We start from the raw sequence: 14,691 nt of genomic DNA, 5'->3' as shown, positions 1-14,691 counted from the left end.
TGGTAAAGCTGTTGTCCTCAAGCACTGTGAGAGTGAGAGGGTTGAGTATGGTGCAGCAATAACAGACAGCACATTCCCTGACTCCTGTGAAGTCCCAGACATATTCGCCTAAAGACCGGCAGCACATGGACGTGAAAACCTTTCCTTCCAGAGAGGAATGTCACAGACTAGGGAGACGTGTACTATATAGACATACTCTAATTCTAATGTTCACAACTCCCTCTCTAGTCCACACAGACCATTTATAGAAACTAAGCTGCAAAAACTAGGTCGTCCAGAAATCAGTGATGTCATATCCATGAGCACTATGACAAGTTTGACCACTATATTAAGGCATATTCACTATTCAGCGAACTGATATTCTGATGGACAACAGTGTGGAATATGAAGAATGAGCTTAGCCATTCATAAAAAAGGTCATTTACATACCCAAAGAACAGCAAAATCAGGCAGTTTCAAACTAATGCTATTAAAGGAAGAAGGAAAAAATCAGTGCAAAAAAAAAAAAAAAAAGAGTGAATACGTATGGATCTTATAAATAGATTTTCAACAGAAATAAATATGTTTGATTCCAACTTAATTTTCAACAAAAAATATGCTTGTTTAAACATTTTAAAAAATTACATTCACATTACATTTATTCATTGAGCAGATGCTTTATCCAGGATCAATATGATTTTATTTTTTGAAAGAAGATGCTCACCAAGGATGCATTTTTGATTTATTTGAAAATTGTATTGCAAAATATTATCAAATTAAAATAACTGCTTCCCATTTTTATATATTTTAAAATGTAATTTATTCCTGTGATGGCAAAGATGAATTTTCAGCATCATTATTCCAGTCTTCAGTCTAATACTCTGATTTGCTGCTCAAGAAACATTTCTTTTGTAACATTATAAATGTCTTTACTGTCACTTTTAATAATTAAAAGTATTAATTTCTTTAAAAAAAAAAAAAAAAAAAAATCTTAGTGACCGCAAATTTTTTTTCAACAGTAGTTTTATGAAATCATGATTTCAATTGGTAGGCCAGAATATAAATTCTCAAAAAAAAAAAGCTATTAAATCACAAAAACAATATTTCTTAAAGGGGTCATGATCTTCTGACATAAGAGGTCATTGTACTATAAAAATATCCTGTAAGTTTCAGAACTCAAAACTTCCTTTCTTGTTAGTCCAAAAACAGCTTTTATTGAAACCAAGCTCAGAAAATGACCTAGAGAAAAAGACCGCCTCTGCAGAAGATCAATGCCTACTTCTACATCATTGTCTCTTTAGCCCCGCCCACAGATCCGCACATGTCATGTTGTAGTAAATATGAGAGAGACGCAAACACAGGATTACTCCAACAACAAAACCAGAGAGATGGATTACAAGATGTTTTGAAGTGCCAAGTTGCGGAAAAACAGCCTTTGTAATGGCGGGGATGTTGAAAATTATTTTAATAAGCAAAACTGTTGCCCAATCATAGTAGTGGGCATTTACTTCCAAGTGTTGAATGCAGAACAGCCATCAAAATGGAATGTTCAACAATAAGGTAAAAAAACAGGATAAAAAAATAGCTTGTTACTTCTAAATTAGGATGTTTTTTTGATGTAAAAATCTTGATAACATTATTCGTGGACATCGGAGAACATTATAAAATGAAAAATGCAGTTCATGACCCCTTTAATAAAATCCTTTCCAAGTGGATGGGGAAAAGGAAGGACGTTGCTGAAGAAGGTGTTCTGAACATTAAAATATGTGTCTATTAACTTAAAGCCTCTAGCTGTCTAGTTATTTATTATTATAATTGCTTATTATAATGAGAGGGATTTAATTTTGGCAGGTTGTGACCTGCCCTGCCAGACACGTCTGGTGTAGACAGAATAAGGATCAAACAAAGAGTGGAAAATGGCCAATTAAGAGAAAAAACATGCAGAATATGGCTTTTTTTAAAAGATACAGAGGTCCCAAAAATCATTTGGACAGTGGACACTAAACCTTCCTAAATGTTTTTTTTGTCAAGCATTTAGGTTAACTCCACATTTACAATTCAAAAATGCTGGATGGGCATAACCATGTGATGCTAAACCACTTCTACCACTGAAATATGATTAACAAATGTGTGATCATCCCATGTCCCTTGTACTTCATTCTACACAGTTTCAATCACAATACATAGACCTTTTTCACAGACTGTGATGATGCGTTTTAACGGTCATCGATATTGTAAATCCTGCAAAGTTTTTTATATTTTCATTTTTAACACTATTTCATCATTTATAACACTATACTTAGTATTATATTACCTTTGCATCAAATTACAAAAAAAAAAAAAAAAAAAAAAATAGTTAATGCTGCTGTGAGGGTGTTTCTAATACAGTGGCTATGGGACATCTTTCTCTCTTCTGACTGCCATTATCAATCGCTCTCTATTTTTTTCCTCTTTTTGAAAGTTGTGAAAACAATATTGTGGAGTTTCTTTTGCTATTTGAGCAACTGGAAACACAAAAATATATTTAATGTATTCTCTCATTCACCGCTATAGAATTTTACCCAACTATGACGACTTCTGCTTCTGAGAAATTCGGAAATGTGAAAAGGGTCTATTTCAATACTATTTCATAACCAAGTCCAGTACTAGTAACAAGTGCATCTATCTGTGATAGACTAGTGCATCTGATCTGAGGCACAGTAGTTAGTTACTAGATGGTCATCTGAGAAGTGGTCAGTGTAGTGAATATCTTCTGCAAAACTCAGGTGTCAAATATCATCTCCCCTTGGCAACCGGATCCAAACTCACCTGCACAACACAGAGTTGAAAGACCTCTTACTAGGGCTGCATGATTATGACAAAAATCATTATTTCCTTGAAATTGTAATTGCGATTATTAATTACAATTATCACAATTACATTGAATGATGTTTTTAATAGCTTAATACCATTGTTTGAAGCAAATGCATGCCATATTTTTTATGTAAAAACAAAAAACAAGCTGTAAACACTTCCTGAATTTTTTGTATTGGTTTTCTATAGCATTAAGCCTCAAATGCCAACTATACATTGGTTTGGTTTCTCCCTTAAATAAAAAAGTAAACATATGCATGTAATTATAACAGGGGCTTTCGCACCATATTGTTCTAGAAACTTTGTTATAGGCACTAGCCACAAGGGTGGAACTAATGTTCCCCTAGGGCCATTTTCCTGGTTGCATTCGCACCGCCAGTAAGAACTCTGAAGTGATGTAAACTGCACTTGTTTTAATTTGCTGCACTTTTATTTTGACAGCATGGCGGACTTTTATTTTGACAGTGCTGAGAACAGCTCAGCCAGAGCCTGAGCACACAGTGCTCGCATTCTCCGTCTTCATTAGTTTGCGATCTGTTTAACAGTCCTGTCTCATACGTTATTAGATAGAACTGTTATACGAAGAAAGTAGACAGTATATGAAAAGTATTAGCGTTTGCCGTGTGGTTAATGCCCAGTGTTGCTAGCTGAGCAGAAATACATAATCATGTTTCGCTTGGTCTGCTCAAAGTCGCGCTGGATTTTCTCCTCAGCGTAAGGTTAGGAGGTCCATCTATCACTGTTTTCCATGTTTGTAGAGTTAGTTTGTGGAGTAAATATATAGGCTGTGTACACGGCTTTTTAAAAATGGCAGGTACTGGTGTTTCACGTTCGTTTGACCAATCAGTGTACACTTACGTCACTGGTAGTTCTTTCCTATTCCTATATGTAACATGCTTTAAACACACCTCTTAAAGGGTTGGATCACCCAAAAATAATGTCATTTATTACTCACCCTCATGTCGTTCTACAGCCGTTAGACCTTCGTTCATCTTCCGAACACAAATTAAGAAAATTGTTGATGAAATCCGATGGCTCAGTGAGGCCTCCATTGAGAGCAAAGCCATTCAAACTCTCAAGGTCCATAAAGGTACTAAAAACATATTTGAAACAGTTAATGTGAGTTCAGTGGTCCTATCTTTATATTATAAAGTGACAAGAATACTTTTTGTGTGCCAAAAAAACAAAATAAAGACTTTTCAACAATATCTATATGGGCTGATTTCAAAACACTGCTTCAGAGCTTTACGAATCGAATCAGTGAATCGGAGCGCCAAAGTCACGTGATTTCAGCAGTTTAGCCATTTGATAAGAGATCCGAATCACTGATTCAAAACAAAAGATTCATAAAGCTCAGAAGCTTCATGAAGCATTGTTTTGAAATCGGCCCACATAGATTTAGTTGAAAAGTCGTTATTTTTTGGCACACAAAAAGTATTCTTGTCACTTTATAATATGAAGATACAACCACTGAACTCACATGAACTGTTTTAAATATGTTTTTAGTACCTTTATGGACCTTGAGAGTTTGAATGGCTTTCCTCTCAATGCAGGCCTCACTGAGCCATTGGATTTCATCAACAATATCTTAATTTGTGTTCCGAAGATGAACGAAGGTCTTACGGGTGTAGAACGACATGAGGGTGAGTAATTAATGACATTATTTTCATTTTTGGGTGAACTAACCCTTTAAGCATGCAGAATAATGTAACTGGATATTTTTTTTGTAATCACGCCACTGAACGTTATGAAATCATGGCATCCGTATTCGTAATTAGAAATCGTAGAACTGTAATCGATTAGAAATTTTATTAATTGTGCAGCCTTACCTGTTACTTTCACATTTACACTTTATTAGCTCTAATTAATGATGCTTGCTTTATATAGGATTGATATACATGATTGAACAAGTGGAAAAAATCCCATTGACTTACACTGAAGGACGGACCCGACTCCCGAGAAATATCAACCAGCCGGAGGAGCATGCCAAGTAGGAATGTGCTAGAACACATAGCAACCAAATAGCAACACTCTGGTGACCACTCACAACACACTAGCACTGAGACAGTGAGATTTGCAAAGGCAAGCATCAACAGGGTTTGTGTGTGAAAATCTGATAACACTAAAGGCAAGTGACAAATCTTTAACACGAAGAGGAGGAACCAGTAAAGTTTGGGTTGAGTAACTACTAACATGAGAGATTTACACTAAAAACAAAAACGAGTTTGGAAAGTGATCTCTTCCCTTTTCCTCTTGTGATCAAACTCCCCCACACAAAAATGCAGACGGCAGTTGCATAATTGGAGGAACAGACACACCTACTAAGATTACTGATCGGAGCTCCATCATTCACTACACATAATCCCCATTATACACCACTAGAAGAGCTTGGGTGTGATCAGACTTGTTCAGCTGGTCCATCACCTCGTGCTCAGAGTGTGAGAATAAAGACATTAGTTACACACTCCTGTAGTGCAACAATCATGAAAAATCCAGCCCATAGGGAAGTTGGAAATCAATTCACACTCTAACACTCTGACTGAACTGCTGAACATTCAATACCATGATATTTTGTCACAATCTATGGTGCATTTTATGTGTGTAAACCATGTTTCCAGTAACGGTACAGTATAAACCACCATACACCTATTTTTATGCGTAATTTGGGATATTGCATCAAAAACTGGATGGAAAAGCCAAGATGCGCAGAAATTCTAAAAATGCATGCGCTCGTTTGAGTTGGATACATTTTTTATCCGATAACAAAACATGCACATAAACTATGATTGAAACACATTTTCCGAATAAATTCCTCAATGCGCATCAAAAAAAAAAAATCATGTGACTTTGCGATGTGACGGCATAACTGGACTAACCAGCGGACCGATCTCATTGCACAGCATCTGAAATGCTGTTTTGGTAGTTCTGAAATGCCTGAGCAAAGTCTGTCATCAAAGTGGTTTCGTATAATTACCTTCCAGAACTGTCTTACACGAAGACTGCGTTCCCAAAGAGCAGCATCTGCCTTTCGAAAGAAAGATACAGTAAGACGTTTGTTGCGGTTCGTCTGCGCGGTCTGAGAAGCAAGTTTATTATATTTAAGTTTATTATATATAAAAACTATCATATACAATGGCTTCTCCTACTATTCTTATGTACATGAAACATGAAACGCTGCTTTATTCGCAAATTTTTTTATGCAATATTTTGCGCATAAGTGAAATTTGCAACTTTAGATGGAAACATAGCTCTAGAAACCAGAATAAAATCTAAAGATCACATTTTATTGCTGTTGTGATTAGGCTTGGTGCATCTTTCTCTTCCTCTAAATAAATGTCATTGAATAAGCCCTACAGCACTGATCTCTCCGTAAAAGATACAGCATCTTCTTAGGACTATTTATAGCGTTAAAGGGATAGTTCAGGCAAAAATGACAATTCTGTCATCATTTACTCACCTCATGTCACACCTGAAAGAGCCTAAATTAAATCTGCTGATATGGATTCATTTTACAGCTCCTTTTTGGATCTTTTGAGTTTTATGGATTTTCAATGGAGAAACAGAAACTTCTCAGGTTTCATTAATCTTTGAGTTCCAAACATTAACCAAAGTCTAATGTGTTTAGAATGACATGACAAAAATAATCTTAAGTACTAGAATTTACACTTTTGGGTGAAGTATTCATTTAAATATCCTGGATTGTGAGCTGTGTGACCCTACAAGTGTGTTTCAGACTTGATTAGAATGTAAAGATGCAGAAAAACAGTCAAAAGCATGTTTGCATTTCTACCTCCAAGAAAACATGGAATGAAAATGTGTGTATTACAAAAATATGCTGTGTGCATATGAATAAAAAAAGTCAATAAATGTTTCAAAATCCGGTGCTCCTATTAAATGTGCAAATCCTTAGATAGATACACTGACATCTGCAGTTCAAGAGTCCAGATAAATGATTCAATATATCACCTTTTCAACAATGTAAAAAATGTCATGTGGTGACATAAGCTACCATTTTCTTTTCAGTATCATCTTACATACTGTATATCAGAGAAAAATGCAAGCACACATGTCGGGTTTTCATGTTTTATGGGGACTTTCCATAGACGTAATGATTTTTATACTATACAAACTTTATATTCTATCCCCTAACCCTAAACACAATCCTCACAGAAAACTGCATTTTTACATTTTCAAAAAACACCACTTAGTATGATTTATAAGCCGTTTTCCTCATGGGAACCAAAAGTGTCTCCACAACGACAAGGATTTTGGATATTTCCATATTTGTGAGAACATTTTGTCTCCATAACATAGGCAATAACATTACCTGAACCACAAACACAAAGTATACAGTGCCCTAAAACTATATAAACTATCAAACAATTTCTACAACCAAGTAGAAGTCCAGTCATCTAGTAAACTAACCTGCATGGTCACCATTCAAACGCATTGCTTATTCTTAGTGCTGGCCTTCAACTGATAGCACATAATCCACAGGATTATCTCAAAGCATGTCAACCCACTATCTTCCCAATCACCCATAACAAACTGCAGTCCCATCATGCCACCAGCACACTGATCTGTGCCCCAATTAAGGCAAAACATCTTATTCAAGACAAAATATGCTCGTCTGCCTTTCTATCACACCTCTAATCTGATGGCGTGTGAAGTGTGTAAATTAAATGTCATGTTCGTTGATGTTAGATGGTGTTTGTGTGCGAGAGAGATTAGTGTGTGGTCATCACCTGAGTACTAATGTGTTTAGTGTGTATGCAAGTCTATGGAGAATGAGCTATAGAGCACCGACATGTTCCATGCATGTTTATGGATGTATGTGTGTCATTGCAGCCTGGGAACCGAAGAGGCCTGAGAGATGATCATCATTATCAAGAGTGGAATGCGATACCATCCATATCCCACATTCCTCCGGCGGAGAGCTGTCAGAGCATGCAAACACTGTTCATACCAACGTAATAACGTGCAGCTGATGCTTTAATATTATGCTGGTGAGTCTTTAATATGTAAATCAACCTTCTCCGCGCGCATCTGCACCATACGTACCAGAGACAATAAGCACTCACCTTATTCTTCCACGCTGACGCAGTTGCTTCAGTCAGACTCACAGCGTCCCATTTAAAATGGCGAAAAAATGTTGTAGAAGAGCAAGACGCGGCAAATATAGAGCGATGGTTGTGCTTTCTTCTGGGTCGTTGTATATTGCGGTCGCTGACTCGCGCCGCCGTAGCACTCAGCCCGGAAGTGATGGAAGCGTTGTCATGGCAGGGGCCGGCTACTCGTCGCTCCCATTGGCTGACGCCGGGTGGCGCGTGTTGAAGGCTGACGTGACATCACGCTCGGGTTACCAGCGGTCATTATCGATTTGATTGATTTATTTGTCAATTTGAATTGTTATTTTTTTATATGTATGCATTTTGCGGCCAGTCTTTTCTTTTTAAGTGACTTTTAGCGGTAGATGAAAATGTTGATGCGTCACAGTGGATATGTCGTTGATTCTTTTGTCAGCTCGATGAGAGCTGTGCTGCAGCGCCCCGAACAGCTGGCAGGCAGCTAGAGAAATTCGACTCCTTTCTGCGAATCGATTCTTTCGAACACTTCAAAGAACTGGTTCAAAAAGCGATTCAGTTATTCATTACGTCACTACGTCACCTGACATCCCAGCGTGGCATGCTCAAAAAGTTATATTAATAAACGTCATACTAAAATCATTGCTGAAAAAGATTTTGTATGTTTTAATAAACGCCGTTTATTAAAATAGACTCTTGTTTCGCTTTCTTCTCCTCTGACATGCTTGAAACAGTTCTCGGTTTAATGGATCAGTGAGTTGTTCACTCGAGAACCGATTCAGTCTGACTCGTGAACGAGTTGTTCAGACTGGTTTTGCGACCCATCATTGAAAAGACCTGACTCAAAAGAACGAGTCATTCACAAAAGTGATATCGCTACAGCAGATTCCCTTTTGTCGTTTCTTGGAATATAAGTTTCAAATATTCCCTCATGTAAAAAGATATCCTGTGTTGCAAAGGTGGAAGGTTTTGTAACATAATATTCACACCATTCAGGTACACATTGGGAAATTGGGATAGGTGGGATTTTCCCTATCTTACATAGGCGCCGCTGGTGTAGTGGTATCATGCAAGATTCCCATTCTTGCGACCCGGGTTCGATTCCCGGGCGGCGCACAGATTTTTAAAGTAGGCATTAGACGCGTATCGTAAAAAAATAAAAAAATAAATAAATAAAAATTCACACATTACCTCGTGTCTTCATTAACTCAAATTGTCATTGCTGAGTGAAAAATGAACTTATAGAAGTAGAAATATGCATGTAGTCTCTTGATTAACTTGAGGCCATAAAATGCATGCTAATGAACAAGTAAAATGTTTAAATGGATTTTAGATGTGTATATAGAAGAGTATGGTATATCACAAGACAAGACATGTCAAGAAAAATGATATAATCTAAACTACCATATTTCCTTGCACAATCAGACATCAAGTAAAAAAAAAAAAAAAAAACAGAGCAAACAGCAATAATGATGACAATCAAATATGCATATATATATATATATATATATATATATATATATATATATATATATATATATATATAGATAGATATAGGCCTACGGCTTTCGGTACGAATGCATTACATTGCAACATTGTAGCCTAACCTCCATTAATCATCAATAATCGCAATAAGCTTTGCATTTTGTTACTTTCGATAAGAAACAAAGTGTCGTCTTTCAAATTCTGTCCACGAAATCATGAAATTCGAACAGAAAATGCCGTTTTGACGCTTTGTGGCGTGACAGATCTCAGTATAGTATAGTTATATTATAGCGAGTGAATGCGATCATCTCTTCCTCTTTAATACTAGTTACAGAATAAACTTAAATGAACATCTGAAGGTATGTTGAAAGATACAGTATAACTTACTGAAACGCGTTTCACTGGCGGAAAGACGCCAATAAAACAGCTTGTAAACAATATGTCATGTAACATTTACCTCAGAAATGCCATTTAGTGTCCACAAAACTCTTTTGCTTAATATATGCACTGTATTATCCCATATATTCATTATATTTTACAGGTTGTCAGTGATGTTTTGTTTATTTAATGTATGTTTAAATAAATCTGTTGTGAAAATGACAGCCAGATAAATGATTACATTTCAACAACAAATTGGAGTAAAACTTAATTTTATTATTAAATTTAGAAGTTAATGCAAAAACTGCTTTATGTGCAGCTTACATGTTTGCATACAATTTGTTATTTAAGTGTTGATTATTATATCTAAAAATAAATAGCAGTTGAATTTAGGCTAATAGTTTGGGCTCAGTTGTTAATCTTTAATATTATAGTAGCATAATGTTCAAGTAAGAGCTCCTTACATAGTTTATAGCATCAGCAAAAATAATTTTTTTATCCTAAAGAAACTTTTAGTTATATAATTTAATTTAATATATTTAAAGACAAAAACACAATTTGTTCAGTAAACCACAGTTTAATAATAAAAAAAGCAATTTAATGTTTAGTTTTCTCCCCACCTGCTGTACAGAACCCGTACCGAACCGTGAGTTTTGTGTACTGTTACACCCCTAATATATATATATATATATATATATATATATATTTTTTTTTTTTAGCAGGTATATTTTAAATTGTTGTAAACATGTTATCCAAAGCTCTAATAACACCAGTGAAAATGTTTCTATATTGCATTTATAATATTATTCATTTTACATCATAACATTTTTAGTTGTAAATTTTATTTTTAAAAGTTCACATCTTAAAATTAAACATGTTTTCCTTTATTTCTCCCCTTGTTTACTTGCAATAGAACAGGTTGTGCAGATTCAGGTCTAATCCTATAGTGTGCAAAAAGAAGTTGATGCCTCTGTCATTTCTCCATCAAATATCATTACAAAATCTTAAACTTTCCTCATGTGAGAAATCACAAAAGTAGCAGTCTCCCAAACTCTTATGGTTTAGCTAAAGATCACCATTGAATGTAAAATGTCTGTGAAATAGTTTTGGATATGAACGGGATCACAAATCACAACGATATGTAGACAAAGCTTGTTCAGACTGATGGCCCACCCATATTCAAAACGAACAGAGCCAAAAATGTGAGTAATGTCCTAAGCTGTGCTGTCTTTTTTTCCTCTCCACTTTGTGAAGCCATAATCTAGAATGAAAAGGAACAGTAGTAAAGCATTGTCTCCTTATTAGATCCTCCAGGTGGCACACAGCGCCATCATTTGGACAAGTCTTTAGGCTGTAGGCCTTCCTGCTGTAGGATGTGGATTTATTTGAGGCCAGCAGAGGTCGCTCATTTTCTGGCCATAGTTTGGAAAAGCACCTGTTGGCGCGAATGATCCACAAACTTCAGGTGTGTTTACATTTAGCCTACTGCATATTGTAAAATAATTGTGAATATATATCATTTAGAATGCATAACATCGTGTTTATTTCAACGACGACTCTACTCCACTTATGGGGAAAGGCCAAAGAATAGCCTATTTCCCTCGTTGTGAAAGTGAGTTTGCAGTCTGATTTGATAAAGATGATGAGATATAAATAGTATAACGGCAAGAAACGTCTTTCTATTGAGTTATTCTTATTCTTATGACAGGTTCATGACTCTTATGAGCAAGTAATTTAAATTAATCGTTCAGAAAGTCGATTGAACAATCTAGTTACCATTTGAAATAGGTCTGAGTAAAATGAACTCCATTACTAAGTCAATCAACAACCGACTCACTGGACTGGACTTGAGTTATCATTGAAGTAATTTTGTGTAGCCTACTTAAGGTTAATGTTCTTGACAAAGTGTAGTCGCACAGAATTGTAATGATATGTAAACACTTAGAGCTGTTTTGACCAGCGAAGAAGAGATAGCCAATATGATGATATATGAGGACATAACAGTTACTTGTCCTCAAAGTGCCATATGGAAAGCGGGTTGTTTATTCATTACAGATGAGCAGGGAAGAACCAGAAATATATACAAATAATACATTTGGTGTTTGGTTTGTCTGTTCTTCAAACGTTTTTTTATTAAAAAGAAATTATATTTATATTAAGATGAATGCTAAAGCAGGTGTAACCCAATTAAAACTGTGACTTTAATCAATATAGCAACAATATGAGTAGTGGGAGCGCGAACTCAGATCTTTTGTGACACGTTGGATCTCGCAGGCACATAATTTGACAACTTAGAGAAACCCACTATTAACGCATATATACACACTAATCAGGCATAACATTATGACCACCTTCCTAATATTGTGTTGGTCCCCCTTTTGCTGCCAAAACAGCCCTGACCTGTCAAGGCATTAAACCCCTGAAGGTGTGCTGTGGTATCTGGCACCAAGATGTTAGATCCTTTAAGTCCTGTACGTTGCGAGGTGGAGCCTCCATGGATCGGACTTTTTTTGTTCAGCACATCCCACAGATGCTCGATTGGATTGAGATCTGGGGATATTGGAGGCCAAGTCAACACCTCAAACTTGTTGTTGTGCTCCTCAAACCATTCCTGAACCATTTTTGCTTTGTGGCAGGGCGCTTTATCCTGCTGAAAGAGGCCACAGCCACCAGGGAATACCATTTCCATGAAATGGTGTACGTGGTCTGCAACAGTTCTTAGGTAGGTGGTATGTGTTCAAGTAACATCCACATGTATGGCAGGACCCAAGGTTTCCCAGCAGAACATTGGCCAAAGCATTGCACTGCTTTGCACGGCTTGACTTCTTCCCACAGTGCATCCTGGAGCCATGTGTTTCCCAGGTAAGCGACGCACACGCACCTGGCCATCCACGTGATGTGAAAGAAAATGTGATTCATGAGACCAGGCCACCTTCTTCCATTGCTCCACGGTCCAGTTCTGATGCTTACGTGCCCACTGTTGGCGCTTTCAGGTTTGGACAGGGGTCAGCATGGGCACCCTGACTGGTCTGTGGTTATGCAGCCCCATACGCAACAAACTGCGATGCACTGTGTATTGAACCTTTCTATCAGAACCAGCATTAACTTCTTTAGCAATTTGAGCTACAGTAGTTTGTCTGTTGGATCAGAACACACAGGCCAGCCTTCGCTCCCTATGCATCAGTGAGCCTTGGCCGCCCATGACCCTGTCACCGGTTCCCCACTGTTCCTTCCTTGGACCACTTTAAATTGATACTGACCACTGCTGACCGGGAACACCCCACAAGAGCTGCAGTTTTGGAGATGCTCTGACCCAATCGTCTAGCCATCACAATTTTCCCCTGGTCAAACTCAGTCAAATACTTACGCATGCCCATTTTTCCCGCTTCTAACACATTAACTTTGAGGACAAAATGTTCACTTGCTGCCTAATATATGATGAAGAGATAATCAGTGTTATTCACTTCATCGGTCAGTGCTCATAATGTTTTGTCTGATCGGTGTATGCATATACATAATATATAAGTGGTGTGAAAAACTGTTTGCCCCCTTCCTGATTTTTTATTTTTTTGCATGTTTGTCACACTTTAATGTTTCAGATCATCAAACAAATTTAAATATTAATCAAAGGTAACACAAGTAAACACAACATGCAGTTTTAAAATGAAGGTTTTTATTATGAAGGGAAAACAAAATCCAAACCTACATGGCCCTGTGTGGAAAAAGTGCTTGCCCCCTAAACCTAATAACTGGTTGGGCCACCCTTAGCAGTAACGACTGCAATCAAGCGTTTGCGATAACTTGCAATGAGTCTGTTACAGCACTGTGGAGGAATTTTGGCCCACTCATCTTTGCATAACTGTAATTCAGCCACATTGGAGGGTTTTTGAGCATGAACCACCTTTTCAGGTCATGCCACATCATCTCAATAGGATTGAGGTCAGGACTTTGACTAGGCCACTCCAAAGTCTTCATTTTGTTTTTCTTCAGCCATTCAGAGGTGGACTTGCTGGTGTTTGGATCATTGTCCTGCTGCAGAACCCAAGTTCGCTTCAGATTTTTTTGGTTCAGATTCTTTTGTCTCGTCAGTCCACAGAGTATTTTCCCAAAAGTCTTGGGGATCATCAAGATGTTTTCTGGCAAAACTGAGATGAGCCTTTATGTTCTTTTTGCTTAGCAGCAGTTTTCATCTCAGCAAGCACTTTTTCACACAGGGCCATGTGGGTTTGGATTTTGTTTTCCCTTCATAATAAAAACCTTCATTTAAAAACTGCATGTTGTGTTTACTTGTGTTATATTTGATTAGTATTTAAATTTGTTTGATGATCTGAAACATTAAAGTGTAACAAACATGCAAAAAAAAAAAAAAATCTGGAAGAGGGCAAACACTTTTTCACACCACTGTGTATATGTGTGTATATATATATATATATATATATATATATATATATGTAATACTTACGTAATGGCAGAAATATTAATTGTATAAATAGAACAGTGGGGGTAGGTGTGTAGTAATTTGTTCAATTTAAGAACAACTGAAGTCCATGGGAGGACTGACTCACTAGTGTGTACATGTTTGTGTTTGTATTCTGATCCTCTTCACCTCTCATGGCCACTTAACCTTGAGCGCTCTCACCGTATGTTCAGCGGTGTCTGATTACACGCACTCAAGCCTGAACACATGTAAGTGGACCTTTCCGCTTTGCATGTGCCTGTCGTGCCATTTATTGTGTCTTCCTGTGCCTGAGCCTCCATATGATTGTCCACTCAACATGATTGGCAGTGGTGTCCAAGTCTAATAGGGTGCTGCAGTAAGAGGCTGCAAAAATGTTTAAAATGAAGTTACTTTTACAGTTACATTACATTTCAATTATTTTACAATTAAAATGCTAAATATTATTTTTATATA

The 14,691-nt window shown here is 36.9% G+C and overlaps 2 protein-coding genes and 1 non-coding gene across 12 annotated transcripts in view; 2 read left to right on the top strand and 1 right to left on the bottom strand.

Moving 5' to 3' along the window:
- Window positions 1–8,150, bottom strand: part of acsl3b (acyl-CoA synthetase long chain family member 3b) — a 32,524-nt gene extending 24,374 nt beyond the window's left edge. Inside the window, exon 1 of the mRNA XM_048162495.1 lies at window positions 7,914–8,150. The gene's annotated coding sequence lies outside the window, so the exon portion shown is untranslated. The remainder of the gene's footprint in view (window positions 1–7,913) is intronic.
- Window positions 8,151–8,961: 811 nt separating this feature from the next.
- On the top strand, window positions 8,962–9,032 carry trnag-ccc. The gene has a single exon. It is a non-coding gene; the product is annotated as a tRNA-Gly (tRNA).
- A 2,080-nt stretch (window positions 9,033–11,112) lies between these two features.
- The window catches only part of pax3a (paired box 3a), a 50,217-nt gene continuing 46,638 nt past the window's right edge, over window positions 11,113–14,691 (top strand). For 6 of the 10 annotated variants that reach the window (XM_048163931.1, XM_048163929.1, XM_048163928.1 and 3 more), the window contains exon 1: window positions 11,129–11,244. The gene's annotated coding sequence lies outside the window, so the exon portion shown is untranslated. Of the gene's footprint in view, window positions 11,245–14,691 lie in introns of all 10 variants that reach the window. The other 4 variants (XM_048163930.1, XM_048163934.1, XM_048163933.1 and 1 more) reach the window with 1 other exon arrangement.

The sequence above is a fragment of the Megalobrama amblycephala genome, linkage group LG17, assembly GCF_018812025.1.
Source record: "Megalobrama amblycephala isolate DHTTF-2021 linkage group LG17, ASM1881202v1, whole genome shotgun sequence".
NCBI classification, from domain to species: domain Eukaryota; kingdom Metazoa; phylum Chordata; class Actinopteri; order Cypriniformes; family Xenocyprididae; genus Megalobrama; species Megalobrama amblycephala.
Note: the sequence above shows the minus strand (reverse complement) of the source record. Positions and strands in the feature narration are given on the sequence as shown.